Source organism: Camelus bactrianus, chromosome 4 (genome assembly GCF_048773025.1).
Source record: "Camelus bactrianus isolate YW-2024 breed Bactrian camel chromosome 4, ASM4877302v1, whole genome shotgun sequence".
Lineage (NCBI taxonomy): Eukaryota > Metazoa > Chordata > Mammalia > Artiodactyla > Camelidae > Camelus > Camelus bactrianus.
The window spans coordinates 21,710,404-21,738,231 of record NC_133542.1 but is presented as its reverse complement, the minus strand read 5'-3'; the positions used below and the strand labels follow the sequence as shown (position 1 = coordinate 21,738,231).

The following is a 27,828-nucleotide window of genomic DNA, read 5'->3' as shown; positions in this document are numbered from 1 at the left end:
TACCCACTGGGACAGGACAAGCAAAAAGGAAGGTGGGGTGACTCATGCTGACAAACACTGTCTCATGAGGCCACCAACGTGCCACTGCTGTCCCTGCTGCTGGAGCCAGCACTGCTGCCACGATGAGGAAGCCAGGAGTTTGTGCCCTCGCGGAGGCTGCTGGAGCCCAACAGACCAGTTATAGTGGCCTCTGGCCACCTTCCATCACCTGCTGCTGCTGCCCCCTGGACCAGAGATTTAAGTAATTTAGTTAAAATATTGATATAATGACTTCTCTCTTGTCCCTGTTTCTCAGGATTCTGTGTTTCCCAATGACGGAACCTAACTCAAGCTGGCAAGGAAGTCTGGGAAATGTCATTTCCAGCCTTCCCAACCCCGGATACAGAGGAGAAAACAGAAGAGTGAGGATGGACCTAAGAACCAAGTCAGAAATCAACAACATGAGCAGTTGCATAATTTAAGCACTTTATTATGTTGATCATCATCATCATTCTTGTTGTTACTACTTCTGCAGCCAACAAGCAGTGGGACCTCAGTCAAGTTATTTCACCTCTCCAGGCTTTCATTTCTTTATCTTTAAAGTGAAAGGTTTGGACTGGCTAAGTCCTCAGTCCCTCCCAACAAATAATTTTCTTCTTCCCCTCATTAATCCCATCAACAAACACTTGCTGAGCCCCAAGTGTAAGCTGTCACGTACGGAAAATCAGCAAGATCAGGTTTGTACGAAAGGTCACTGTCTAGTGACAGAGACAAATGAGTAATTGTGCTCCTTAGTAAATGTGAGCTCATCCAGCGAGAGTGAAACGAACTGACTCCCAGTCCAGTGCTCTTTCCTGTTCCAGAAAATTCCATAGTCAGGGAGAATTTCTCCTTCTGGCTCTGGGTGTGCACATAACAGATGGTCCCTTTCTCCAATAAGCTCTGTCTCCCATTGTCCATCATCTACCTCCTCCCCTATCTGGGCCTCAATATCAACTTGTCAAGGATGTAGCAGGGAGGTGAGCTGCAGAGTGGGTCGTCAGCGTGGGGCCCTGGCCGACAGCTGCAGGGCACTCAGGATAATAAGGGATGTAAAAATATGAGTGCTCTGGGTCTCCATGATTTCCCTGTTTGCCCAATCTGTCATCATGCTACCCACGGATTTCCCACTATTGCTCATGACCCTAATGTGGAGTGGGAGACCCTGTGTATTCCATTTCTTACTGCTGCTCACTCTGATTGCATTTCAAATATTGCCGTGGAAACGTCAATTCCCCAAGCCAAGAAGACCTCCGTTTCCCAGAAGCTACTTCTACAAACTCTAGAATATAGATGAGCTTGGCCCAATCACATGCTGCATCTCGACCCAGCGGATTTGCAGCACACCTGCATTGGAGGTAAATCGATTGGTGCTTCTTAATCCCGGCAAGTACCAGGCAGGTTCTCCCCTACTCATTGAAGCTTAGTAGTAACATGCCTTTCACTGTAAAGAGAATTTTTTGTCCTCTCACTTGGGACTAAAGGTCAAAGTTTAAATCTATATTTAATGCCATTTTCTGAAAACTGGATTTGTGATTCCCTTTATGTTGGTATTACATATCTTAAGGGATTTCAAGGGGAGAAATCTGGGAAGCCCAGTTTCTGAGAATGACCTTTACTTTAAATGTGTAAATAGGATGGAGCTTGTGTTTTCTGCTTTTTAAACCTTCTAATTGTGTTTCCAAAGATGGTTCTGGAAACCATGGGCTGTGCTGAGTGGTTACACAGAAGCCACTTTGAAAAGAAGAGACTGATTTTTGTCTTATACAGATGAAAGGCTGAAGGTTAATGGCCCGTGCTCTGCTGGCCTGCCAGGGACAGTTTCTTGTGAAGCTTTGTACCTTGAGCTACGGTGATCCCACATTAGAATATGCAAATAGTACGGCCTTTAACTGCCTCGGAAAAAGGAAAGTTCAAATTTACTTAATTCCATTTTTCCTCTGAATTTTATAAAACATTATTGAAGTGGTATCAGAATATCATTCAGAATGTCAGTTTTAGAATATTTCAAATATTTACCTAAAGGTTTTTTAAGCGGCTGCTTTTACTGTCTGAATGTGGCACTAAAGACAGTTATAAAATTGACTTTCCTTGCACCTCATAGGCTCAAAGTTGCATGTTTAAAAGGTAGTGATAGGGATTTTTCAGTTTGCCAAGAGTCTCCAAGCATGATCGGATAGATTGATGATAGATAGGTAGATAGATAGGAAGAAATAATTGCAATATTTAATAAAGATCCCATGATAAGCTTCTTTTTAAAAAAGATTGATCCTCATGCTATTACCACATAATCTCCAACACTCAGACTCCAAAAATTTTGCGTTTGTTATTTTGAAACCAGATATGAATTGTCCTCCACGGTCGTCTGGGGTCAGGTCACCCAAGATGGCTGTTCTCTTGCTCTCTGTACATCCCCTGCTCTGTCAGTGCCCGCTTCACCTGGCTCACCTGACTGACCTCCCCCCCAGCTAGTGATTTGTTCTACCTCTGAGATCAGAACATCTCCACCTGTTAGCTTATCAGAGGGGCGGGGAGGGGCGTGCCCCTCTGTGGTCTCCCTGGTAACTGATGAGCCAAACCTGCGCTAACCCCCCCCCCCCCCCCCCAGCGAGGACTGCCGCCATGTTCTGCCCGCTGTCTGCCTGCGGGCACGGTGCGGTATCCTCCAGAGCCTTGCTTCAGACATGTAAGCTTCCCCGTCCATTAAAAACCATTCACGTCTGTCTCGGACACCGGGCCCTGTTTCCGGTCCAGGAGCTGGGCAAGCACGGGGCTCGCACGCCTGGGCTGTGCAGCCAAAACTTGGTGGAGCAGCCAGGAGACGAGGAAACTCCGGTGAGCACGAGAGGTGGGGAAGGAAGGACGCGGGATGGAAAGTTCGGGAGTGAGTGGGGGGCGTCCACCAACATGTGGGGCCCAAAAGTTTCAGGGGTGACCCCCAAAAGTAGCAGAGGTAGTCTTGGGGCGGCCTCCACTAGTATGTGGGGCCCTGTGGTGGCTGTCCTTGATGAACAGGGGCCGCCAAGGCAGCACAGAGGCCTCACGGACACCCCGCGGCTGTTGCGGACATGCTGGCCTCCATGCCTGGGAGGAAGAAGCGGCCGCGGCGGCCGGCTGGCCCGCGCTTTTTACGTTACGCCAGGCGTCGGCTGAGCTACCGCTGAGGCGGGGATTACTTAAATGCTGGTTCTTGTTCCTCTGTGAGTGAGGCATTGTGAATGTGACTGACTGGTACCTATTATTGTCTGTTGCTGCTATTCGTTTAAACTGAATTGGCTATTTAGGAACTGGGGGAAAAAAATCCTTGTCTTGACTGTCTTGACATTCTAAAACTGGTTTTTGCGTACGCGGTTAGAGGAAGTTAGCTTTCTAGAAGGAATTGATATTTCTCTTCGTGTGCGTTTGAGATGTAAATGATCTACATGGGCTCTCAGGAACTGTAATCCGCGAGAGTGAAAGGGGGGGGGAGGCCTTTTAAACTCTAGCAGGAAAACTGTGAGATCTGTGTCCATGTAGGTATATGTATGTCTGTGTGTGCCTTAGAAATATGATGTGTCTCTGCCTCCAAATGTCACAGCCAAGATTGGTTTGTGGATGAACTCTGTTTAATTGGCATAAAAGAAATTAAGTGCGTACGTAAATTCTCGGAATTCAGTCTTGAAGCTGGGCAAGCACAGGACTCGCAGGCCTGCAGGGTGCAGCCCAACAGTCGTATTGAAAGGGTGGCTTTGGAATTAGATTTTTCATTATTCAGCAGTGTAATAAAATCTGGCCCAAAGAGGTTCGCTCTCTGGGTCCTTCCAGACTGTTCTGCCCTCACACCCCACTGTCACTCCTACCACGGACTTGCCAGCCCATCTCTTGCCAGCTTACTCTGTACAACACCTACCCACGATGCCCTGTCAGGAGCTGCTTTTCCACACAGGAGGCCCAGGCAAGGGCATAACTTGCCCATGTTCAGTTGAAAAGTGGCAGGACCGGGTTTCAACCCCTGGCCTTTCTGACCCAGAACCCATAGTTTCCCCTTGATTCTATTCTGTTCCCAAATGAAGTTCACTGGGCTCTCTCTGAAAAAAAACAAAACAAAACAAACACTTTTATTTTAAGAGAGCCATTTCTTGTAGCATTTATTTTTTTACTTTGATCTATACCTATCCCTCGGGTGCCTCCTCCCAGCCCCCTGCTTCCTCCATCAGAAAGCAAACTCACAGACAGGTTATGGCAGAATTGGGCTGGTGTTATAGCCACTTTCACAACCAGATCAGATGTCTTTGTGGTCAGCGCTAAGCTAGCCAGATGAACCAAAGCTGACCATGTCTGGGGCAGACTGGTTCGCAGTTTACAGCCACAGGGAACTTACATTTTCTGAGACGCATCTGAATATTCACTTTATGATTGCCCCACACTTTCCCCTCCCTCCTGTGGTCATTGCTGCCTTAACTGTCCCCCTCCTGCCAGCAGCCAGCAACCCCTTAGGGATGCAGCCATCCATTCTCCCTCCTCCATCCCTGCATCATTTTCTCCACTGGTCTTTGTTTCTCCACTCCTGCAACCAGGCTCCTCCTATTGTCTCCCCACCTTCTGTCACTTTGGCCCCAGAAAGCTGTCACTGAAACCACTGTTGACCCTCTCCTTTCCAGAATGGCAGCTCCTCTCCGCCCTGCATCCTTTATTTAACTGCGGCTGCCTTAGGCGAAGCTGATTAAACTCGCTTCCGCAGTTCCTCTGCTTCTTCCCCGGGGCTTTGTGCTACCTTTGGCTTTCTTCTTACCTCTCCTGTGATCTTTTATCTTGTGTTCTCCCAGCTCCCTTCAATTCTCTCTCTGCACTTTGTTTCTATCTGACCCCCTCTATCCCTTCACTTTTAACTGTAGCAGACTCCAGGGAATGTCTTTAAAAAAAAAAAAAAAGACCTGAAACACTATGGTCCCTCTCTTCCCTGCCATATCTCTCCCAACTCCTCCTTTCTCTTTTAAGGCAAGTTGCCACCATGTCAAACTAAAATAGAGTTTTATTGTTTTTGCCTGAGGCCCTTTTCTCTCTCATTCCCAAGTGCTAATCTCCAAGCCTAAAGTACCCTTAAGGTTTCTCAGATTGAGACCCTGTTTTCCTCTTTCCCGAAGAATCTCCAGAAGTCATTCTTCCACTTCCTTCTCGGCAGAAGTGTGTTCGTTCAGGGTCTGTCTCATACACGCTGGCTAATGAAATTCTTGACTTGCATGATGTAGCCCAAGACAAAACCAGGATGGCCATCTTAGATGGCTTGTATAATTGTAGACACATGAGAAGTGCCTTGTTCAGTGGCAGGCATGTAATAAATATTGATGCCACATAGAACTAGGTAGGACTGTGGTCTCTGGAGTCAGGCAGATAAGGGTTCAAATCCTGCGAGATGCCTTAAAACCCCATTCCCTCTTCTGTGAAAGATAAGTAAGAGTACCCGTCTTACATGTTTGATGTAAGTGACATGATGTGCACAAAAGTTGAGCCAATAGTCTGGTACAAAATATTCAAAAACAATAGTTGTTACTAAACAGTATATAATAGACAAGGAACAAATTCCACGTGACAGGATTGTAGCTGCTTACAGCTTAATTTCTGACTCTAATTAAAAATAAATCTGATTATTTCTAGGTTTAATTGACCGGAAGTGGTTCCCATTATTTCGTAGGCCAATTGCTAATTCTTGCCTGTAATAACACATTTTGGGTCTGAACAGTTCACTGTGAATCAGGCAGTCTCCCAGCTGTGTCTAAAAATCCCTAAATTCACCTCTTCACTCTCTATTGGCATCCATTGTCTAAGAGCTTTGAGGTACCTAGGGATCTCTTTGGGGGACACATTTACGCCTTCAAAAAGAATTCTTTTTGACCTACTTGACCCCCAGCCCAGCTCTACAAATTAAATGTTGCTTAAGGGCAATCACAGAAAGGCAGGGACACAATTCTTCCACAGAGGTTGTACTTTTGCAACTCTTTTAATTAAATTGGCCAGTAAATTCAATAAGCATTTTAAAGAAGGATCAATTCAATCAAAGCAAAAACAAGGAGTTCAGTATAGCCACAGATTTTGGCCCCCCCCCCCTTTTTTTGGTTATTTGTGGATAAACCAGAATTGCAACTGAGACAAAATGGTTGAATATGGAGTCCGTCAGCTTACTTTCAAGCACTTTCAAATAAGTTGCCTTGACCAAAGGGCTAAGAAGTCGGCATTTCACTACCTTCTCAACAGATGATAATTTTTTTCGTCAGCCCTGTAAAGTCAAAGTCTGAAGCCACAGTGTTAGCCATTGTTCCCCTAAGAAGAAAAGGGAGCCTGGTGCTGCTGCCAGAGCCAAGAACCTCGGAGCTCTTGGTTCTGTTGTAAGATCAGTGCTCTGTGAAGATGTTTGGTTTCCTGTCCCTCAACTTCGGCATCTATGAAATAGCAGTGAGTGGTGTCTAGAATGGCCAGAGACTCACAGGCAGAAACAGGCATCAGTGAGGCTGTTACGTCAAGTAATTCGGTGAGACTCTTGGATAAAGAATGACCAGGGGTTACATACATGCCTTCCCACCTCCAGAGTTAACAAATCTGTTATGTTAATGCATACTAAAAATTAAAGAATAGCGGGAAGTCCAAAGTTTATTTGCAGAAAGGACTTGAAGTACAGCCAGTTTAGAAGTGTCCCTCTGAGCTTCTGGCCTCATCCTACTTGCTTGTCTAACTCAGGCACTAGCCTCAGTGTGTGATGGGGGCCCTGGGCCTGCAGTCTTGGGGTCACTCACTCCATGCTGCCCCCTCCTCCGATTTGTGCCATGGCCTCCAATCGTATTTCACAGTAAAAGATCACAAGGCTGACTTTTTGCTACTCAGTCTCAAACATGCCCTAATGTTAACACTTAGAAGTTACAAAAGGATGTCATTTCTATTCAGTGCTATTCCACTATGCATATAAGTGGGTCATTTATGTTGCAAGAATACATACACACACATCGTGCCTCCCCCCACACTCCCTGACTCCATAAAACCACTTTCTTTTGAATGAGGGAATAAGATGCCTCCAAAAGTATTTTGGGGTTTTTTTTTCCTTCATTGACATTTTTGTGAAGAAAGTTATGTCCTATGTGCCCTACCCCCAGATGATCTCATCCAGTGAGCTGTCCTGTAGAGACAGCCCTTCCCAGACACCCTCCCACACCTCACCCCATCCCATCTGAAAAAATGAAGGTACATGTTCTTGACTTAGGGGAATGAAAAAGGTTCAAGCAGCCCCCTTTCGCTCAGAGAAGGCACCTGGCCTTCCAGCTTCCCAAACCTCATCCATACTCTCCTGAATGTTTTTCTCTGTCCTATTTCTGAAAAGAGCCAATTTGGAACATGTGTGACACTGGTCTCCAGGGAGTAGCCTGCTCTCACTAGTGAACCCAACTAGGGGGGAAGCCAGACAAGGTCACGTCCCCCCGACCCCCTTAGTATAACCAAGCCAGCAGTCAGTTTGGAATGTCTGAGGAAGGAGGCTCTGGCAGCCGATCTAATTGCACAACCCCACAACTCCTCCGGGCCGTGAGTCACCCGCCCCCCCGTGAGCCCACAGCACTGTGATGCAGCCCTTGTCAGACCCCGGTCCCGCTGCTGACATGCCTGCCTAGCCCATTTCCCTCTGCGTCCAGGCAGGCAGCATTGCACTTTTCTCTGTGTCCCTCTGTGCCTAGCACCATGCCTGACACTTTGGAAGCCCTCACTAATTGTCAGATGAATGAACACAGATAAAATACCAACTGACAATTAACCCACTTCAAAGGATGGAGAACTCTATTTCTGGAAACTGTATTGAAGTAATTGGTTCACAGATTAAATCACTAAAGTGCTTACTGAACAAATGAGTTTAGTGACTTTCTTGGCATACTTCATAAACAAGTGACACATCTTTGACCAGTGACCAGAAATGTGAGTTTACCCATCAGTGTTGATTGAGACCCATCTACATGCCCAGGACTGATCAACAGATGGGAGAGGGGAAGAGGGAAAGGGAGACCCTGGCCCTGTCCTCAAGCATCTTAATCCTGACGAAGAGGGGCAGATTCAGAAAACACTTTGCAGAATCCTTCTGACATCCCAAGCTGGCCCCAGGGCCCTGGACGAGCTGGCTGGGATTTAGACATTGCTCAGCCAGCCAGATTGGTTCCAGTCACAATGTCTCAAGAGCACATCATGTCACAACGTGCTGTGGTCACATCGCTAAAACATCCAGACGGGCATTCAGCCATGATGAAGCCAAACCAGTGTCTGGGGAGATGAGTGGTTCTGGTGTCATCCCAAGTCTGAAAGCAGAAAAGGCAAGGGGAGAACTTCACTGGACACACCAACTGGAAAAGAGAGGGAGACTGGCCACACTCTTCCCTCTGAGCTGTGGCCATTTCCTCTTATCTGTCTAGATTTCCTAACCTTCTCTTTTTAAGGAAATGTGGCTAACTTTTTTTTGTTGTTGTTAACTCAATACCTATTTCTCACTCCCTTTTCTTTCACATCCTTCCACTCTAGCAGCTAGAAAAGCTAACTATGATTTCTCTCAGCCTGCCTAGTAAGGAAGGATGGCCGTTTGATCTCTGTGGGCAAGAGTTGAAATTCTGCTAGGGGCTTCTGAGAATGTTTTGCTTTCCTGGCACCACTCCTCTCCAACCCCCACTTTCTGTCTTGAATATAGACAGTGATGCCTCACGTTGGGCAGTCTTCTTGTGGACGTGAGAGAAAGATCAAGATAAAAACAGAGAAATGAGTCCTGACATCACTGAGCCACCAAAACAATCCTCTGACTTCTTGAGGAAAAAAATCCACTTTTGTGGATTAGGCCACTGTTTTGTTTAAGCCACTGTTAGGTTTTCTGTTACTTGCAGCTAAACATATTCCTAAATTTAAACATATTTAAATTTGTTTTTTCAACTTTCCATGAGGAATAATCAACAAAACACCAAAAGCAAACAACAAATAGGAGAGAGGAAAATGGTAGGAGAGAGGAAAGTGGTAGCAGAGAGGCTGGTATCTCTGGGACCCACAAAGGCATTTGTGGAAGAAGAGCCCATGGTGGCTGGCTGTGGACACACATGGGGACCCTTGTCTTGTTTCTCAAATAATACACCTTGGAAGCTTTGAAAATAATGTTTTTAATAATAAAATCTCAATCAGCCGACTAACTATCCTCAAGGATCTAGGTAAAACTCTCTAGTAATTGGCCAAGCTCACATCGTTGATGACTAGTTTGGACCAATGCTTTCAGGTATTAGAAAGCTCTTCCACATACATCGTCTGGTATGAGCACAACGACCTTCATCAGCTCCATGGATACAAATGGGCAGAGGTGTGCCTGCTCTGTTATTAGTCACTGCATGTGAAATATATGCTGGTTCTATGCTTGTAAACACAGTAGTCATTATTGTGTGCTGGTCCAAAGTACCATTACTCATAATAGCCGAAAAGCAGAAACAACCCAAGTGTCCATCAACTAATGAATGGATTTTAAAAATGTAATTTTCATACCATGGGATTTTTGGCCATAAAAAAGATTTAAGAATTGATACATACTACCTCATGGATAAACTTTGAAAAACCATGCCCATTGAAAGAAACCAGACACAAAAGATGTAATATATGTCTCCATTTATTCTATTTTTAGGTTCCATTTATGTGAAACTTCCAGAATCCATAGAGACAGGAGGTAGATTAAGGGTTACCAGGAACAGGACAAAGAGAAGATTGGGAAGTAATGCTCCTAGGTACAGGGTTTCTTTCCGAGGTAGTAAAATTAGATAGTGATGATTGTTGTACAAGTCTGGGACTACACTAAAAATCACTGAGTTGCACACTTTAAAGGGGTGATTTTATGGTATATAAATTATATCTCAATAAAACTGTCATCATCTATATCTATATCTTTATATATGAAAGCTCAGACCCTGGAGCCCAGCTTCTTGGGTTTAAATTCCAACTCTGCTAAATACTGGCTGTGTGATTTTGACTAAGTTCCTTAACTATTCTGTGCTTCACTTTCCTCATAATAAGACTCCTGTCTCTTAGGACCATTGTGGGGATTAAATCAGTTAAAGTATATAAATTGCTTAGAGTCATGCCTTACACATAGAAGGTACTATGTATTTTTATAATAATTGTTATTATATATTTTAATAAGTATTATTATTATATATTTTAATAAGTATTATTATTATAAGTATTATTATTAAAACCTGAGTTTCTTATTTGGTACAAGGACCATTAATTATACCAAGTTGTAGATAAATTTAAATAATAGATAATTTTTTTGTGTAGATTTGGTTGCCCTTTCTTTATCCATTTGCTGCTTAAATGGGCATCTGTTATGGACTTGGTTGCTTGTAGATACAAAGTTAGTAATTTGAAGCACAAATAAATATCCCTTAGGTCTTACCAGCTGATGATTTTACACACACACACACACACAAAAGCTATGATTTTGAACCCCACATATGTTCAAGTGAATTTCAAAGTGTTCCTCCTTTTTCTTCTGGAAGTCCCAACAAGGAGCTTGCATGAGCCCACAGGCTGTCAATCAATTTCCATGGGCACCAGGTGCCCACGTCTTTTTTCCCTCGCACTCTGGCTCTCGCAGATGCTGCCCTGAGACAGTGAGCACCCCCAGTGCCATTTCCCACCTAGGCTGCTGTCTCCAGTGTGCTTAGAGCAGGAAGGCAACCCACGCAGAAGAGAGAACAGAGACCTCCTCAGCCACGCTGTACCCCCAGAACACAGAGCAGCAGGTCCATGCCGAGAATTTCACAGACCTTCTCAGGAGGACAGTTCTGTACTTTGGCTTGCCTCCCTCTGGTCCTGAGTTCAAACCCGTCCACCATATCATACTCAAAATGGTTGTTTCTACCATTTTAGCCAGTATCTTCCTTTCTCTCCTGCCTCCTTCCCCTGTTAGTTGCCAAAAAAAGACGTTTCCCATGCAATTAAAAGAAGGATCACAGATACAAGTAGCTGGTGAAGAGTAGGGCTGTCTTCACTGGCAGCATCCAGGAGCTGGGACCCAGTTTGGCCAGCAAAGTGCTCCATCCCAGTGCTGGCAGAGAACCACCACCTGAACACGTCATGAGGGCGAGAGGCAATAAGGCAGTCTTTTAAAGGCTCAGGCCACACTGATTCATTCGCTTGATCACTTGATCACTTACCTGGTACCTGGCCTTGGGCTAGTGCCAGGGGTACCTCAGTACGTAAACACAGAATCTAGCCCCAGTCACAATTGCCGATGAAGTGAAACTTGGATGAATATGAACACGCTTTCTTTCCCAGTGAAACCTCATTGATGTGCTATCTCATTTGGATGAATAGGACACATTCCCAGCCTGGACCCTCCAACTGCCTCCATGGAGAATAGAAAGATAAACATTCTTTTATTTGCAGTTGACATGGTTTTATTTTCATGAACTAGGAGGGGCCTTAATAGACAACAGGCCCTGCTCTCCAATTACTGCCAAAAAGACGAGCTACAGAGCTTCGTTTCCGAAACCACATCTCTGAATATTTGACTCAGAGTTCACAGTCCCATACAGCAGTTACTTTTTGGTCTATAACATAACGACATATTTGATACCTTCTAACCTAAACCTCCAGGATAGCACACTAAGAACCTAGGCCCTCGGTGCTCATTTCATAGAATTCCCCTAGGATAAAGAAAAATCCTCCAAGGGCAGGCTGCATAACTCATCTGAAAAACAAATTTAAAAAAAATTGGGGGAAGAATTTCAGCAAGAGTGATTGGAACAAAAATGGAAAATTCTTATTAACCCTCCATTAGCCAGAAAATTCTTGGCCTCTAAGCATTCTGATTAATCAGAAGTTTTATTGTACTCTCAAGGACTCACAGTAACCCACTGGAAGTATTGTCCAGCAAGTCCTTAATGGGGGCAGCTTCAGCATTTGATGATGTGTACTTCCATCTCCAGGCACATACTTCAAAGAATTAAACATGGGGGCTCCAACAGATACTTGTATGTAAACACATGAAAAGATGCTCAACATCATTAATCATTAGGAAAATCAAAACTGCAATGAGGTACCACTTTATAAGTATTAAAAAAATTGAAAATAACAAGTGTTGTTGAAGACTGAAACCCTTGTGCACAATTGATAGGAATATAGACTAGTGCAACTGCTATGGGAAACAGTATTGTGGTTCCTCAAAAAAATGAGAACTAGAACTACATGCTATCCAGCAGTTCCAGTTCTGGATATGTATCCAAAATAATTGAAATTAGGGTCCAGAAGAGATACTTATATACCCATTTTCATAACATCATCATTCACAGTAGCCAAAAGGTAGAAGTAATTTAAATGTGCCTGGACGGATGAGTGGATAAAGACAATGTGGAATATACACATGGTGCAATATTATTCAGCCTTAAAAAAGAAATAGGGTTCTGGTACATTCCCCAAGATAAAGGAACCTTGAAGACATTTGTGCTAAGTGAAATAATCCAGACATGAAAGGACAAATACTGCATGATTCTGTCTGTATGAGGTACCTGAAGTAGTCAAAGTACAGAGAGAAAGTAAGCTGGAGGCTGGTGGGAAAGGGAAGTTATTGTGGAGTTATCGTTTAAGGAGTATAGAGTTTCACTTGAGGAAAATGAAAAATTCAGGAACTGGATAGTGGTGATGTTCCACAATGATGTGACTGTACCTAATGTCATTGAATTTTGCACCTAAAAAGAGATTTTATGTTATTTATAGTTTGCTACAGTTTAAAAAATTAAAAAAAAAAATGAATGAATGGGTGTTACTTAGCATGCCCCTGGCATGCATGCGTATGAGTGGTCACGGGCCATTTGTTCTCTTCAGAATCTTAAGACCTCCCCCCCCCCCCCCCGGCCTGTTCGTCCCGTAGCAGGATCCTCAGCCCTGGCCCCATGTGGTCTCTAGTCCCACCATTGCTGTATCCACAAAAATAATATTTCATCCTCACCATCAGTACTATTGAGGACTGCATATTGAACAGGAACAATTTCAGAAGGTTCCAGCTGGCCTTCCTCAAAAGGTAAAGAGAATCCAACATTTTTAAAGTCTCTCTAATCTTTTGTTGTTTCAAGTGAATGCTTCCTCTGAAGGACTATATCAGCATTTCTGGGATCTATTAAGAAGAGCAGAGTGAATGTTACAGAACCAGCCAACTTAAAAAGAGAAGAAAATATTGCTGACTTACAGAACCCCCTACCTCCTCTATACCTAAGGAACTATATCTTCAAGCCATAATAAATGCAAACTTGGAAAGGCTCACAAACCCGCCTGCCTCTTCAGCTAATGACAGCCTCAATTATGGGGCCTAATCCTGCATTCCTGACACTCCCCTTATCCCTGCATAACTTCCAGAGGAGTCAAAGGGCCCTCAGCCCGGGCCCTGGCAGGGAGACATTAGTTATGCAGGAGCAGTGCCTGGGGCGTGCTGGCAAATTTAAGGGTCTGTTCATATAATGACACACACTTGGAAGCCTTAAATCCTCGTGCTTTGACTCTTCACCTTATGCTGAAATAAAAAGCCACAGTAACTCCATTAAAAAATATAGAATTGCTCCACAGGAAATGAACACTAGTTTGCTTCCAATTTACATCGGATTTAGGTTTCTTCCTCCCCGCCCCCTTTTGACTTTTAATGTTAGTGTCCAGCTTTATGGAAAATATTTTCTTTAAGGAAGGGAATAAACACAAGCCTCGTGCTGGGTCTTTGCCTTTTATTTACTAAACTGGGCAAAACAGCTTTGATTTGCTGGCTCTCACCCTCCCCAGTAAATCAGCGGGAGTTCCTTGCACAAACACCCACCGGCTATTCCCTTATGTCCCCCTATGAGGACACCGAATGACCTCTGGCTTATTGAGAAGTGGCCTTGTTTCATATAAACTAATCATCCATCCAGCTATATCAATAACGAGACTATAACTCATTTTCATCCTAGGCACACGCTGCACATTATCAGTCTCCTAATTAATCCCAGGCAATTCAGGGGGCAGGGATTATTACTTCCAATTTTCCTCACTGCTCCTCGTTCCTGGAGACTCGGCAAACAGGGGGTCACGCTCTGTGTCCCGCAGGCACGGCCCTGAGTCCCAGCCCAGAGCCCACCCCACCCCAGACAGGCTCCCTCCCTGCGGCCTGGGGAAGCCCTGGGAACTAGCACACCCCTGCTGATCTCGGAGGCAGTGGGGCTGCCTTGGGGGAGAAAGAACCTGGGGTCAGCAAACATCTGGCGAGCCTGTTTAATGGACAGAGTCAACAGCTGCTCCCCTCCCCGCCCCACCCGACTGCCCCAGTCAGAAAATAAACTCAGAGCCTTGGTGCATTGAGCAGAGCTGGGCCTGTGCTCAGAGCAGCTGAGACCCTTCACTGTTTGCCCCAAGCCCTCCTCACAGCCATCTTCATGCCTCCTACACCCCACCACCCGCCACCCCCGGCCAGGCTGCTAGCTGTTCAAAGTGGTGACCTTGGGCTGAAGGTTCAAACCTCTCCATCTTCTCTCTCCACCTCCCAGAGGCAAAATCAGAATCCTTTTGATGACAGAGTCTCCAAAGGAGATTCTTAGGTTCGCTGAAAATGGAGTTTCCCTCCCTTCTCCTCCTCCTTGGTTTCTCAGAGTCTGAGTCACAAAGCAAAGTGTTTAACCATCAGCATGAGCATCTATAAACATCTTTGAGGGAGGACCAGCTCCCTTGACTCCTGGGACCCTTGGGCACTAGAAAACCTTCCCATGTTGCATTTGAAAGAGCTTAGGGTCTGGAGATCTGTGTTCAAGTCCCAGCTCTTCCATTAATCTGATGGTTACTTAACCTCCCCAAGCCTTGGTTTTCTTATCTTTCAAGTGGGGGTAATAACGCCTCTTCCCTTTGAAAGGTGGTTGTGAAACCACAACCCTTCTCAATCCCCTTTATAAGCTTCTCTTCTAATTAGTCGGTGATGTAGAAGTTCCTTGGCGCAGGGGCCCTGCCCCTACTCCTTCTTCTCTCCCCCTGGGCAGTGTTCTCTACCACAAGTGTGACTGTGTCAGCACTCCATCCAGTGGGCTTTGGATCCCTGTTGAGGGTTCTGTGCCTCACCTACAGGTGTTAGGAGGAGGAGGACTGCCATCAGGCTGATTGCATGTCAAGGAAGGAGACAAGCCTGGGGTTTGTATCACCCCACAAATATAGGTCCTTCATGCAGTGGGCAGGGAAGCTGTGGCGGGTAACAGATCCTCCAGAGTGCCCCCTGGGGATCAGGCTGATGCCTCCCCACTGCTGGGGCTTGCCCGAGATGGTCCTCTTGCTTGGCTTCCCTTCCTTCACCAGGCTCCCAGGGAGCACAGCCTGGACTGATAAATTGCATACAACCCCTCACTTCAAGGTCTGTTTCTAGGGGCTCTTCTCATAATAATACCCATGGTTTCACTTATACCTCCCGCCAGGCTTGTCTGGGCTCCAGACAGGGATCTGAATCTCTCCTTGACATCTCTTGACTTTCTCAAAGGTGGTCTCAAAGTCAGCATACCCAAAGTCACAGTCTTCCCATATCCCCAAGCTCAAATGCCTTCCAGAGTTCCCTAGCTCATGAATTTTACCCCCTCAACCCCCATCCACTTCACAAGGGAGAATCTTAGGACTCTCTCAACATTCTTCCTTCTCTTTCAACTGACGGTCCCCTCCACACACACACCCCACCCCTCTTCCCACTCCATTCAAGCTCCTGTTGATTTCATCTCCTAAACGTATCTGAAATCTATAAAACTCTCCCACATCAACTTCTACCGTCACCCTGCCTAAGCCATCATTGACTCGTTTCAGGATACCTGGAGTATCTTCTAACAGGTTTATATACCTCCCTTCCAGTTTCCAGCTTTAGTGATGATGCCAAAGCACTAATCTAATTGTGTCACTTCCCTACACGAAACTCTTCAGTAGAGCTTCATCGATGTTAAGTACAAAACTCCTTACAGGGGTGACCAGGCCCTTTACGATGCAAGCCCTCCCCCTGTCTTCACTCCAGCCGCTGGCATTTGCCTCGTTTGTTTTGTGTGCCCAGACAGCTCTTCCCTCCCCTCTTCACCTTGTCATTTCCAACCAGGCCTTCCACTCAGCTCAAGCACTGCTTTCTCGAGGTAACTCAATCTGATCTCCCTGCCTAGGACAAAGGCCCCATTTCAGGTACTTGCAGCACCGCGTACCTCTTCTCCTTAATACTCACTGTGCTGTAAGGAGAAGCAGTCAAGTGATCACAGACATGCATCTGCGTGATCGTGTCTCAGTGGCTCAAGCCCAGGTTCTGTGAGGCCAGTGGCTGCATGGAGCTTTTCACCTCTTTACCCTCATCAGCACACAGCAGACATTCAATGAACCTCGTCGTGACTAAAGTTAGAAGCTCCAGAACCAAGTGAGGAGGATTTCAGGAAGGGTGTTTCCTGCCATACAAGCAGGACAGTGATTGTCTGTCACTGCTCTTCCTGTGTGACCTGGGAAAGCTGAGGATCATGCTATAAAATAGGGAGCTGTTCTCTCTTAAGAGAGGGAGACATGGAACAGGTTGTAGGTATCAGTTGTAAAACGTCAAGCTGGTATTACCTCCTTTCTGAAAACAAAGATACAAATAAATTGTAAAATTTTAATCACTTAACTTCCTGTGTTTTAATTTCTCCAGTTAAAAGGCCTTAAGGTGTGACTGTATGGCACCCATAATAGCCAAGCTCTCGGTTTTAAATGCATGATGTCATTTTAACCTCACAGCAACTCCACAAGATGTGAACAGCCCCATTTTGCAGATGAGAAAACTGAGAAGCTAAGAATCTTACCCAAGATCACACAGCTAGTGAGCAGATGGGCTGGGCTTTCAGTGCAGGCCTGAGTCCAAAGCCATCTCCGTGCCCTGTCTGGCCCCACCTAAGACCCCTCCTGCACTCTCCAGCAAACATCTGAAGGTGCACTTACTGAAAAAAATATTCATCCATGAATGTCTAGTGTTCCTATCTGAAGTATGATCGCTTCTGCTTTATTTCTGGGTGAAGATCACCAAAAAGGCTTTATCTCCTGATCCAGCAGACACCGTGTGATATTTTGAAATAGTGTGATTCATAGGAGAGACCATGAGCTTGTGAAGGACAAGGACCAAATAATACTTATTTTGGTGATGCCCTGAAACTAGTAGTCTTTCTATAAGTGTTTGTGAAATGAAATCTGACTCTGTCTCATCAGACTCCTGTGTTAAGACAAAGCGTTAGAAGTTTCTGGTTCCATTTAGTTTCCTCTCTCAGCATTCGGATCATTTTCCGAGACCAAGAGCTTGACTAGTTTTGTGAAAATGAAACTGTACCTTTGGAAACATAAGAATGAAGTTTTTCTCTTCAGTTGTTGAATGACCCAATCTCAATTATTACAGTTTGGGAATGGGATGGAGTAAATTTCAAATAAAGCTTTTGAACAGGGAAGCAAATTCATACAGTTTCATTTTTCACCCCAGAGCCTGGACATGTTTACACAGAACCTGGACAGTCCAAGGTAATCAACACATCTGAAGCCAGTTCTTTGTCTGGGACCTTGAGGCCGGCCTTAAGCAGTGACCACTGCCTCAGAACCCCTGTGGTGAGAGAGGCAGGCCCTACATTCAGAAAGAAGGGACATGCCATTCCTGCCCCTCTTGGAATCTGTTTATATTTCCGTAAGCGTAGGCTTTGTTCTTATTTCTTGGTCACCGGGCTTGTCTTGCTGAAGTCTGCCTTGATTTGACAATTTCTTATATTCTTCTCAGATTTAGGAACTGGGGAGAAAGTAAAATTCTCAGCCTTGGACAAAACTCTTGATAATACCACTCAGGGCCAGCACCTTGGTGACTCTGTACAGTTTATACAATGCTTTTATACATTAGCTTTGGGGCTGAGGCTGGCTTCCCTCTTTCTGGAATGTTCTTTCCCAGGAATTTTCTCCTCTTAATTCAGATCTCAACTCAGTGTCATCTTCCCTGCCCGCCTCAATGGGCAGGCCTTTACACAGCTGTGTATTCCCCCCTCCCCCTTCAAACTCTCATCACTCTCTGAAATGATCTTGTTTATTTTTCTGTTTCCTTGCTGGCTACCTCTCTCCCCAGACTAGAATGTCAGTCCTGCAAGGGCAGGGACCTGTCTTATTACTCCTGACTCCCTGGTACCAAAAATAGTGCCTGACGCATTAAAAACATTCAGTGTTTTTTGTTGTATCGGTGGAGAAGCAAGTAATTTCATGTGAGCATCGTGGTCCTGTAAGGTAGTTCTTATCTTCATTTTAGAGATGAGGTACCTACATCTTCATGAGATTAAGTGATTAGCCTGAGGTCATACAGCCAGTCTGTGGCAGAATCATAACTGGAACCCAGGTTTTCTGCCTCTGTTCTGGAGTCTTCTTATGGGATGGAAAGTGAATTTTTACCCCAAATTGGGTCATGGTGGGTACCAACAGGGATCACTGCCAACATTTTGGTGTGCAAAAGGCCTGATAAAACCCTGACTGTATTCCCTGTATCAGAGATGAAAAAGCATCAACACGATGAGCTTACAGGCAAAACCCAAGACTGCTTTCAATGCCAGCTCCTGGGTGGGTCGCCGCCCCCTTGCTCTGACACGCCGCAGACCCTCTCCCATCCCTCCCTTCCCTGGCCTTGGCCCTCACTGGCCCCTCGGTCCCTCCTTCCAAGAGGCTCTGGCCTGGCTCTAGACTTTCTGCAATTTTTCTGACATCCTGATTTCTTGATCACCTGTGCTGACACGATCCTGATTTCCTCCAATATGTCTTTTTTCCACTCCTGGGAAATTTATGTCTGTTCTGACATATGTCCCCATCTTCCTTTGTGAAAAGAGAGGCAGAAAGGGGAGAGAAAAAAACGCCTTTTAATATTTTTTAGCAATGTCTTCATGTTCCATCAATAAATTACCTCTGCCAGCTTTTAGAGGCCCCATTGGCTCTTGTACTGACCTCTTGTTCCTCCTGTACTTGAAAAATGCCTTATTATTTATCTTAGCCTCTCTCGCAATCTTCTTTTCATTCTTCACCTTAGCTTTCCTTATCATGTTTTTGCACTTTCTTAACTTGGTACTATAATTTCTCCAGCTGAGTTGCTGTTTGATTTTTTTTTTTCACACTGTCTTGCTTTCCCAGTTTTGATTACTTCCCCTACCACTACCACGTCCTTTTTAGAGCTATTTGGCCTGTTTTCTGTGCTGCATGTTGCTAGGAAGCACGTATTTTCCTTGGGCCGTTTCTATGCATTTCTCTCTGATTACACTCTTCCATCCACAGCTGTGCTTTCCAGTCTCTCAGTGCCCTTGGATTTTCTCGGTGGGAGCTGACAACTTTTATTCCCTCTGGATTCCCTGCACATCCTTCTGAGAGGGTCCTGATTCTGCTTGGCCTTGGAATAGGCAGTTCCCCCAGACATTGGGCTTCAGGTCAAGAGGAAGCTAAGTACCTCGATGAACACATCGCCCAAGCTTCCTCCATGTCCAACTGCCTGTGGATACAAGACTTTACAGTGAGTGGTACCCCATGCACGCTGGCAGGACCTCAATGCCCTGCAAGGATCTTGCCCGGGTAGTTGGATGGATCCTATGGGCTCAATGACAAGACCAGTCAGATGTGAATGGTACCCTCTGGGCTCCTTGGCCTAAGTCCACCTTCTGGATGCCTTTCTGTTGTGGGCACTGCTGCCACCTCTGCTAGGTATGGTCACATTGACTGGTGTCACCACCTAGCTGCTACCAGACTCCTACACTGCCATGGTCAAGACTGCAGCTCTCCATATCTCAAAGCCACGCTGTATTTGGGTGGAAGACTTCTTTCCTTCCACATTTGCCCTGTCCACAGGTGCCCAGATGGTGTTGCCTGAGTCTTGCAGAGCTTTCAGTGAGGCTGAAAGTGAGTGAGGAGTGTTTCGTTTTTACTTCCAGTTCTCCTTCACTAGTTCTCAGACAGGGCTAGATACACTTGGACCCTGTCTGCCTCTTTGACATTGAGTCAACAGATATCTGTCCATCCCATCATTCAGTAGAATGAGGCCTCCTGCAAGTGGTTCCTTAGTTCCACTTGCATGGGACTTAGGGTGAACACACCCAGGTACATCTGTCCCACAGTGGTCGCCACTTAAGATCCCACAGCTAGACATGGATTTGAACACAAGTAGGGCCCAGATCTGACATCTGCCATAGTCCAGTAGAATCTCTGTTCTCGGTTGTCAGCAGCGTCCCAGATATGCTGCTCTCCCACCATGAAAAGCTGCAGGCAGCAGATGATTTAGTGAATGAAAAAGAATGGTGATGGCTGTTACAACAATCAGTACAATCCAAGTTTATTCAGCCTAACATGTGCCAGATGCTATGCTATCTTCTAGAATTAAAATAGTAAACATGATTAAAGTTTTTACCATTGTTTTCAAATTTAAGTTCTGGTGAAGGAAAGATCCACATGAACATAAAATTTGATCATACTGTTTTTGGTGTTAAGATAAAGGTTTGCACTGGGGGCAGTGGGGAGCAGAGAGGAGGAGCCGGTCGTCCATCCTGGATGTTTATGGCAGGCTTCCTACATTCCCAGAGTGTTCACAAGAGTAAGTTCACCATAGTAAATACACCAAGCATCGCCTCCCCATCCACCCCGACTCACACCTCAGAAGAGTGACACTGTAAACCACCCGCATTACCCCCTCTGGCTCCCAGGCACCAATCCACCAGTCAGACATCAATGACCTATGCTGGGCCAGTGGGGTTCTCTGTCACGGGAATTTGGAGTGAGAACCCTGAGAGATGGAGTCAGGTGTACCCTCAGGATGATGGGTACTTGACTTGAAAGGTCAACTTGAAGTTGATGGCAGCCCAAACCAGATCCACTAATGAGGCAAAGGAATGGGATTGTAAAGACATGAGTAAATGGAGAGAGAGGGGAACCTCAGGAAGATAGAGGAGCGGAGCAGATGCACAGAGCAGGGCAGATGAAAGTCCTTGTGCCCATCTGATAAATTAACATCAGTCCATGGTTTCCTGGTTCCAGGCCTCACAGAGCCCAACAGTACTTCTTTCCTCTTATTTTTCTGAAAGATTATCTGTTGTACTTCTTTAGTAACATTCCTCTTAACTTCAGCTAGTTTAACTGGATTTCTTTGCAACAAGAGCCTTAACTAATACAACCTTCCAGTTAACCAGCTATAGCCTTTTGGTGCAATTTTTCTGATACAAACACCTGCCTGGTCTTCATTATCCGGGTTAAATGTTGCCTCCTCTCTGAAGCTTTTCCTGACAGCTCCCGCCCTGGTGATCCTTCAAAACTCTGCTCGTAACCATTATATTGTCCTGTGATTTATCTGTTTATAAACACTCCACACCTCAGACCACGAGGTCCTCAAAGACAGAACCGTGTCTTAGTGCCTGGTACCCAGAAGGTGTTCAGTCGGTTTGAGGAGTTGCCTCAGTGGCTCTGAGTTGGTTCTGGAAACGGCCTGCCAGGGGGCACTCCACGTTATCTGCCACTCAATCTTCTGGGCACTCGAGGGGTCTGAGTTTCTGCTGACTTGGTTAGCTTCACCCTTCATTCTCAGTTCCATCTTCCCCCAGTCCTCCCTGGTGTCCAGGATTGCTTGCTTGCTGGGTCTGTCCCACTCTGTGCAAACTCTCCTACCTTTGGATCGGTGACAATTCCAAGGCAACCCCTCCTGGGGCAGAGCACATGCTGTTTCCCAGGGTTCGAGAAGTCTGTGCTGAGTTTTGGCTCCTCTTAGTGGCTCTGCGCGGTTGCCTGCGGCCTGAGCTACCTGTGTGTTGGCGCCTGACTGCATCCCCCACCTGATCCAGCCATCTGTTTATTTTGGCTGCATCCCCTTCTTTATGCTCTCGCTTCTGAGAGGTGGTGAGTATGAGCTACTTGCTTTAATCAGCCAGAGCCCCTCACTGCCTTGTCCGTGGTGGAAACATTGTCTCCAGACCAGCAGCAGCTTTCTCACATGGGAGAGAACATGAGTGCTCATTTGCTCGGGAAGGGCAACAACAACAAAGCGCACTTGCTCTGCTTGGACCATTTTTCCTCTATGGATTGCAGTGCCCCCCAGCACAGCCGCCTGGTTTCCCTGCCAGCTGCCAGCTCTGTGTCCAAGCCACTGTTTCACCCCCTGTCAGCCTGGGGCAAGTAGGGCAATGGAAGAACTTCACAGCCTTGGGGAGGTTATTTGCTTTACTTTTGTTCTCATTTGTACAGTGTTTTACAAGAAGGGCTTCAGCATCAGCACCTGATGCTCTAACCTCAGTACTGAGAGGTGTGGGATTGCCCTGGGGATTGGGTGGTTTAAATACACTGGGGTTGCGACCCTTTGGCCCTTGAAAGTTTCAATTCTCTGACCTCTGCTCTCAGGCAAAAAGAGAAAAAAGCTACCCAGGCTCAGTTTAGCCTTAAGAATTTCAAAATGGACTCCTTGGCCTCCCTCTGAACCCGGCCTCTCGTGCTGTTGATAGGCATGGCTTTCATAGATTCTGTGACAGTCACGTGCCTTAGTCTGGAACTGGAGTCAGCACTTTGGCTAAAATAGCGCCTGCGGGTGTCCCATGCTCAGGCTGTTTCTGGTCTCCATGGTGGATGTGGGACATCCACTCAGGATGGGCTCGTCTTCAAAAGGGCTCCTCCTTGCTTGAGATGAAAGAAACAGCACTTCTATTTCAGGCAGTGTCCTTTAAGCCTGTTGCCGTGGGACAGATGTGGAATTCTCATTGCAGACATGCCGTTCCATGTCTTCCATGGAAGACAGCCTCCAGCCAAGACAAGAGCAGTGGGGTGATTAGCACGTGAGACGATGGCCTTGTCCTGATGCTCTTCCTCTCCATGGCTTGCTTCTCTCAGTAGATTTCAGCACGTCAAAATATTAATTAAGGAGATACTTTAATCTGGGGACACAGTGATACCTATTTAAACCTGCTTATCAATGAACACAGAAGTTGTTTGCATCTGATCATGAATTACACTCCTCCTACCCCCAAGCTATTCTTCTAAAATGAAAACCTGCTTTGGTGATTTGGGGCCACTTAAATGATGTGTAATAGAAGAGAAAGGGCCCTGGACCGGGAGCCAGGTGCCTCCATTTCTAACGCTAGATTCGTTACTAATGATGCCACTTTCTGCAGACTGTTTCTCAGTAGTGACCTCAGTGAGAACAGAAAATGCTGACATCGTAAGTGCCAAAATCCATAGGCTGATTTTCATTCCTCACCCTACTTGATTACTCCATGGTACTCTTGACTGCTCTGTCCTTCTCAAGACTGTGTCTGCTCTTGGCTCCTGGGACCTGCCTCTGTGTCTCCTTCTCCTACCGCTCTCCCAACCCTTCGAGCTCCCTTCTCAAACCCGTCCTGCCCCCCACTGCTGCCTGTCCATTGCCTGCTAGTGTTCCCCAGAGTTTTCCCTTGGTCCTCTTCTCATCACACATCCATTTCCTAAGTGATTCCATTCACTCCCAAATATCCAGCCACCATCTCTTAGCTGATAACTGCCATCTCTCTACTTCAGACCTCTCTCAGCCTCTCTCCTGAAAGCCAGCCTGCCTTTCTGACTACCCAGAGGATGCCCGTCCAGTTGTATGTCAAGCCCCTCAAACTCAGCCTGCCCGAACCAAGCTCATTGTCTTCTTGTGTATGTCCTGTCCATCCGCCGAAACCTGAATCCTTGCAGCCTACTCCGTCTTCTGTGTTTCAGTTGATCTCAGAAGCTAAATGATCTTTCATGCTTCGTTCTCCCTAACAAGATGCTGCTGCCAAGTTTACCTGAGTAATGTTCCTACACTTTCACCTTGTCCTTGGGGTCTGTCACCTGCATCATTAAAATAGTACCTGAAGTAGTTAAGAATAGATGTAGCCGTCGTAACAGAAAGTGAAACTTGCTGTGGCTTACTCAAGCAGAGGGTTTTTTTCATGCAGTAAGAAATCCAGATAGAGAAGATCTGGAACCAATATGGCAGCCCTATGATGCCTCCAAGGCATGTGCCCCAGGCCTGCCCCTCCGTTTCCTTCTCTCTTTCCATTCATCCATCCTTGACAGGTGGCCACTGTCTTGTAGGCTCATCACAGCTCATGCTTACTAAATGATTGGTTCTCTTCCACATCTACATTCCAGGCAAGAAGAAAGGGGGAAGGGCAAAAGGCAAATGCCACCTGAGTTTGTTCCCTTTCAAAGACCTGTCCTGGAAGCTCCCCCCAGTGAGCTGACTTGACTTCCCACTGGCCAAAGTGTTATGTGACCACTCTGCAAGGAATTCTGGGAATGGCAATGGGAGTTTTGTTTGTTTTTTAAGCAGGGCACATTACCTCCTTGAATAAAATTGGGGGTGATTCTGTTGGTAAGGAAGAAAAAGGAACCGATGCTGCCTCAGCAGACAACTGTCTGCAACAGCCTGGTCTTGGTCTTCCAGCTTCACCCACTACTCTACCCTCTGTATCCCCCAGAAGAAATCTGGCAATTTTGTCCCCCTGTTTTAAATATCCCTTTTGAATCTTCACTGGCTGTAGAATAAGGAACACATACCTGAGCCCACAGTCTGGGTCCTGTTTTAACTATGCTCCTTCCTTGTCATTGCCCCCCTGCCCAGAATATATGCCTAAGATCCCACAGAACCCCAAAATACCATGCCTCTACACATGCTGTTCCCACTGCCCAATCGCCCTTCCCATTACTGAACATTTATTCAGCCTTCATTGCTGGGGAGGGAGTAGGCATATATCTGCCCCTCCACTCAAGTTTCTTCCTTAACCCTTAGAAAGGTGATTTCTCACGTCTCTGAGTCCCTCGTCCCCACGCCATACAGCTCATGATCCTTGTGCACAGACAGGGCTGTGCTGATCAGTGCTTAACAATTGGCTCTCTGGGAATGCGGTGGCTGGGGAAGGGAAGCTCTGGTCTCTAGATGTGATGTAAATACTCCATGACCAAATTGAAGCTACTTACGTGATGTAACTGAACTTGGAGTTGGAAAGAGGCATGGTTGGCTCTGGAGAGCCATTTTGAGTACAACGGCAGGAGACCCCAGTAGGGAAGAAGGATGTATGATCAGGTCTAAGCACCAAAACCACACACAAAGCTTAGCAGCAACATCTCTGAACCAACACTCTCCCTTCAAAATAGATCTCTCCTTTCCCTGAGTTCACACTGCTCTTTGATGATTCTTCTCCCACAGCAGTGTTTTTGAAAATCTTATTTTCAGTGACAGAGTGCACTTTTTCACAGTGTGCATTCCCTCAATCATTAACTCCACAAAAGAGGAACTGAGGGCCTTCCATTCCATGACTCCCCGTGGAATTCCTGCTTCCTTGAAGAGGCTGCGACACCTCAGGGTGCCACCAGGAGGCACTCTTCAGCATCAGGTACAGACAAGGAACCTGAACAGCAGATGGCACATAATGGGACTAAATGCCCATGTGTTAAATGAATAAAGGAGAGAAAGAACTAATGTTTTGTCTACCTGGAGCCCCACCCCTCCTTCCTGGTATACCTCGCCTTCTCCTACTTATCATATGGGGTCCAGTTCCTCGGAAGCCCTTCTTGCACCACCTAACCCCCATCCTACCGCCAAAGGTGGGTTACGTGCCTCTTACGTGGGCTCTCATCAGCCTCTGTCATCAGTAGACTGGATCACCCTATATACCTGCATTTCAGCTTTGACAGCACTGCCTGTGGACCACGAGCTTCCTGAGAGCAGGGGTCCCGGTCCACAGAGCCTGCTGCAAAGGAAGGATTTAGTAACTGCTTGCAAAATGGGGACTGATCAGAATGTGTAGTCATTTCAAACATTCCCTGGGGAGATTTAGTTTAATTTCTTTTGCCTTTGTAATTCTGCTCTTGCTGTTACTATTGTTTTTCCTACCAAATCTCCACTTTCAATATGATAGCACCAAAAGGAAAAAAAAAAAGCGAGGGGAGAGAAAAGAGTTCAGTGAATTGCAGATTACAGCTGGTTATCATTATTTAAATTTTGGCTTTATCTTTGTGGGCAACTGAAGCCTATGATTTAAGCTATCTCTAGCTGAGCAAGAAGGTCGGGTGCCCGCCCGACCACTCTTATTTCCAGAGTGCACTTTGCTGTGTCAATACACATTACTTGTCACATTGCAAAGAGTCTGAGGAGAAGTTTGATCTCCGATGTTAGATTGTTGTCATGTGTCAAATCACACAGCCCAAGGGGAATGAGTACAATGCACAGGAAAAGCAGACGCTGAGCCATGGTCCAAGTGCCTGAAAGATAAACAGCATCCTGTAGACCAGGGAAAGAAAGGTCAGAGAATAATCTGAAGCCTCAGACACTGGGAGGTTTACTTTCATTTTCTTGCCACTCTGAGCCTTGCATTTTACCAGCATGGGCAGATACGCATTTTTCATCCAACTGACTTCCCAGCTGATTCTCCCACAAGAGGGGGACTAGTTTGAGCAGGTCGTCCCGTCATTGGTAGGCAGGATGGCAGTTGGGACACCCTCACATTGAAGCTGACGAAGCAAGGCAGGCATGGTGACACTACCAGCTCCGACCCACCATCTTGCTCGAAATGAAAGCTCAAGGAAAATGTGCAAATACAGCTAGACTCGGGGAAGAAAAATCTACTTCAGGGAGCATGAGCTATCCAAGCAGGAAGGCTGGGATAATTGTTTGCTGGTGATGGTTTTTTGTGCGGTTTGTTTGTTTTCTTTCTTTCTTTCTTTCTTTTTTTAAACTACTATGGCAAAGAAAAAAAAAATCAAACAAAAACAAGAAAAAAAAAATGGGTACTAGTTGTTCCATATTAAAGAAGGAACGGGCCCAAGTCAGTCTCCCCATTTCAAGACGCCCACGCTCTTGAAATAGTTTCCTAGAAAGGCAGAGATGATTTAACTGGGTGTAGCTTAGCGCACTCACAGGGCGCTTTTACGACACCTTCCAAATCCTCGATGGCTGATCGCGTGGTGTGACAGCAGCACACCACATTCATTGCACCAGACAAGGATTAGGGGAGTAAAATTAGTCATGTATGTAAATTGTAATCACGTTGGACGGTCGTATGTGCTCATTTAGGCATTTTAACAGTGTGTGATGCTGTCCTCTCCGCAGGACTAATAAGCATTAGCCGTAATGAGGTCAGTCAGTCAGCCAGGCATTCTCAGGGGATTTAATTGGGACATGGGTCTCTGCTGAAGTGAAAATTAATAACTTTTGTCAATGTTCTGGTGAAATGTTCTGTCTTATTAAACTATGAGGGTCAATTAGAAAGCATTATGTAATAAAGTCCCCAGCAGCAGAACTCAAATTGAGTTATACCACAGTCATTATTCCAGGGCGAATGCATTTGAAAATGGAAAACCAGAGCGCCATATGGAGGATTCGGGTCAGATTTACAAGCATCGCATGTTAAGGCTTCAACAAGAAGGAAACAATTAAACATAATACTGAAATAAATCAGCGCACAGAGCATGCTGTGCCGGGCCTGGAGCCTGGGGCTGGTGCAGCCCTGGAGCTGTGACACCGCGAAATGGCAGCAGAGTCTCAGGGCTTGTTCAGGCTGCATCAGGCAGCGCCGTCCCCACAGAGCTCTCCGCATGCTTGCTTCAAATCTGGGGCACACCTGGAAGGCTTGGGCTTGCACACTGCCTCCTATAAATAACTCTTTATTGTGTGCCTATTAAGACAAGAGATTGCTTTTATTAAACTGCAAGTCACTGTGATACAGCAAATTAAAGAATTTTAAAGTGTACCAAACAGCCACCGATTGTCCCCATTAGGTCACATTTTACTGTGTGTGTGTGTGTATACTTTCTTATTTATAATGA

The 27,828-nt window shown here is 45.9% G+C and overlaps 1 long non-coding RNA gene across 1 annotated transcript in view; it reads left to right on the top strand.

Moving 5' to 3' along the window:
- The window catches only part of LOC105061900 (uncharacterized), a 38,339-nt gene extending 22,965 nt beyond the window's left edge, over positions 1–15,374 (top strand). Inside the window, exon 5 of the long non-coding RNA XR_834649.3 lies at positions 296–15,374. This is a non-coding gene — a long non-coding RNA (uncharacterized LOC105061900). The remainder of the gene's footprint in view (positions 1–295) is intronic.
- The last annotated feature ends 12,454 nt before the right edge of the window (positions 15,375–27,828 follow it).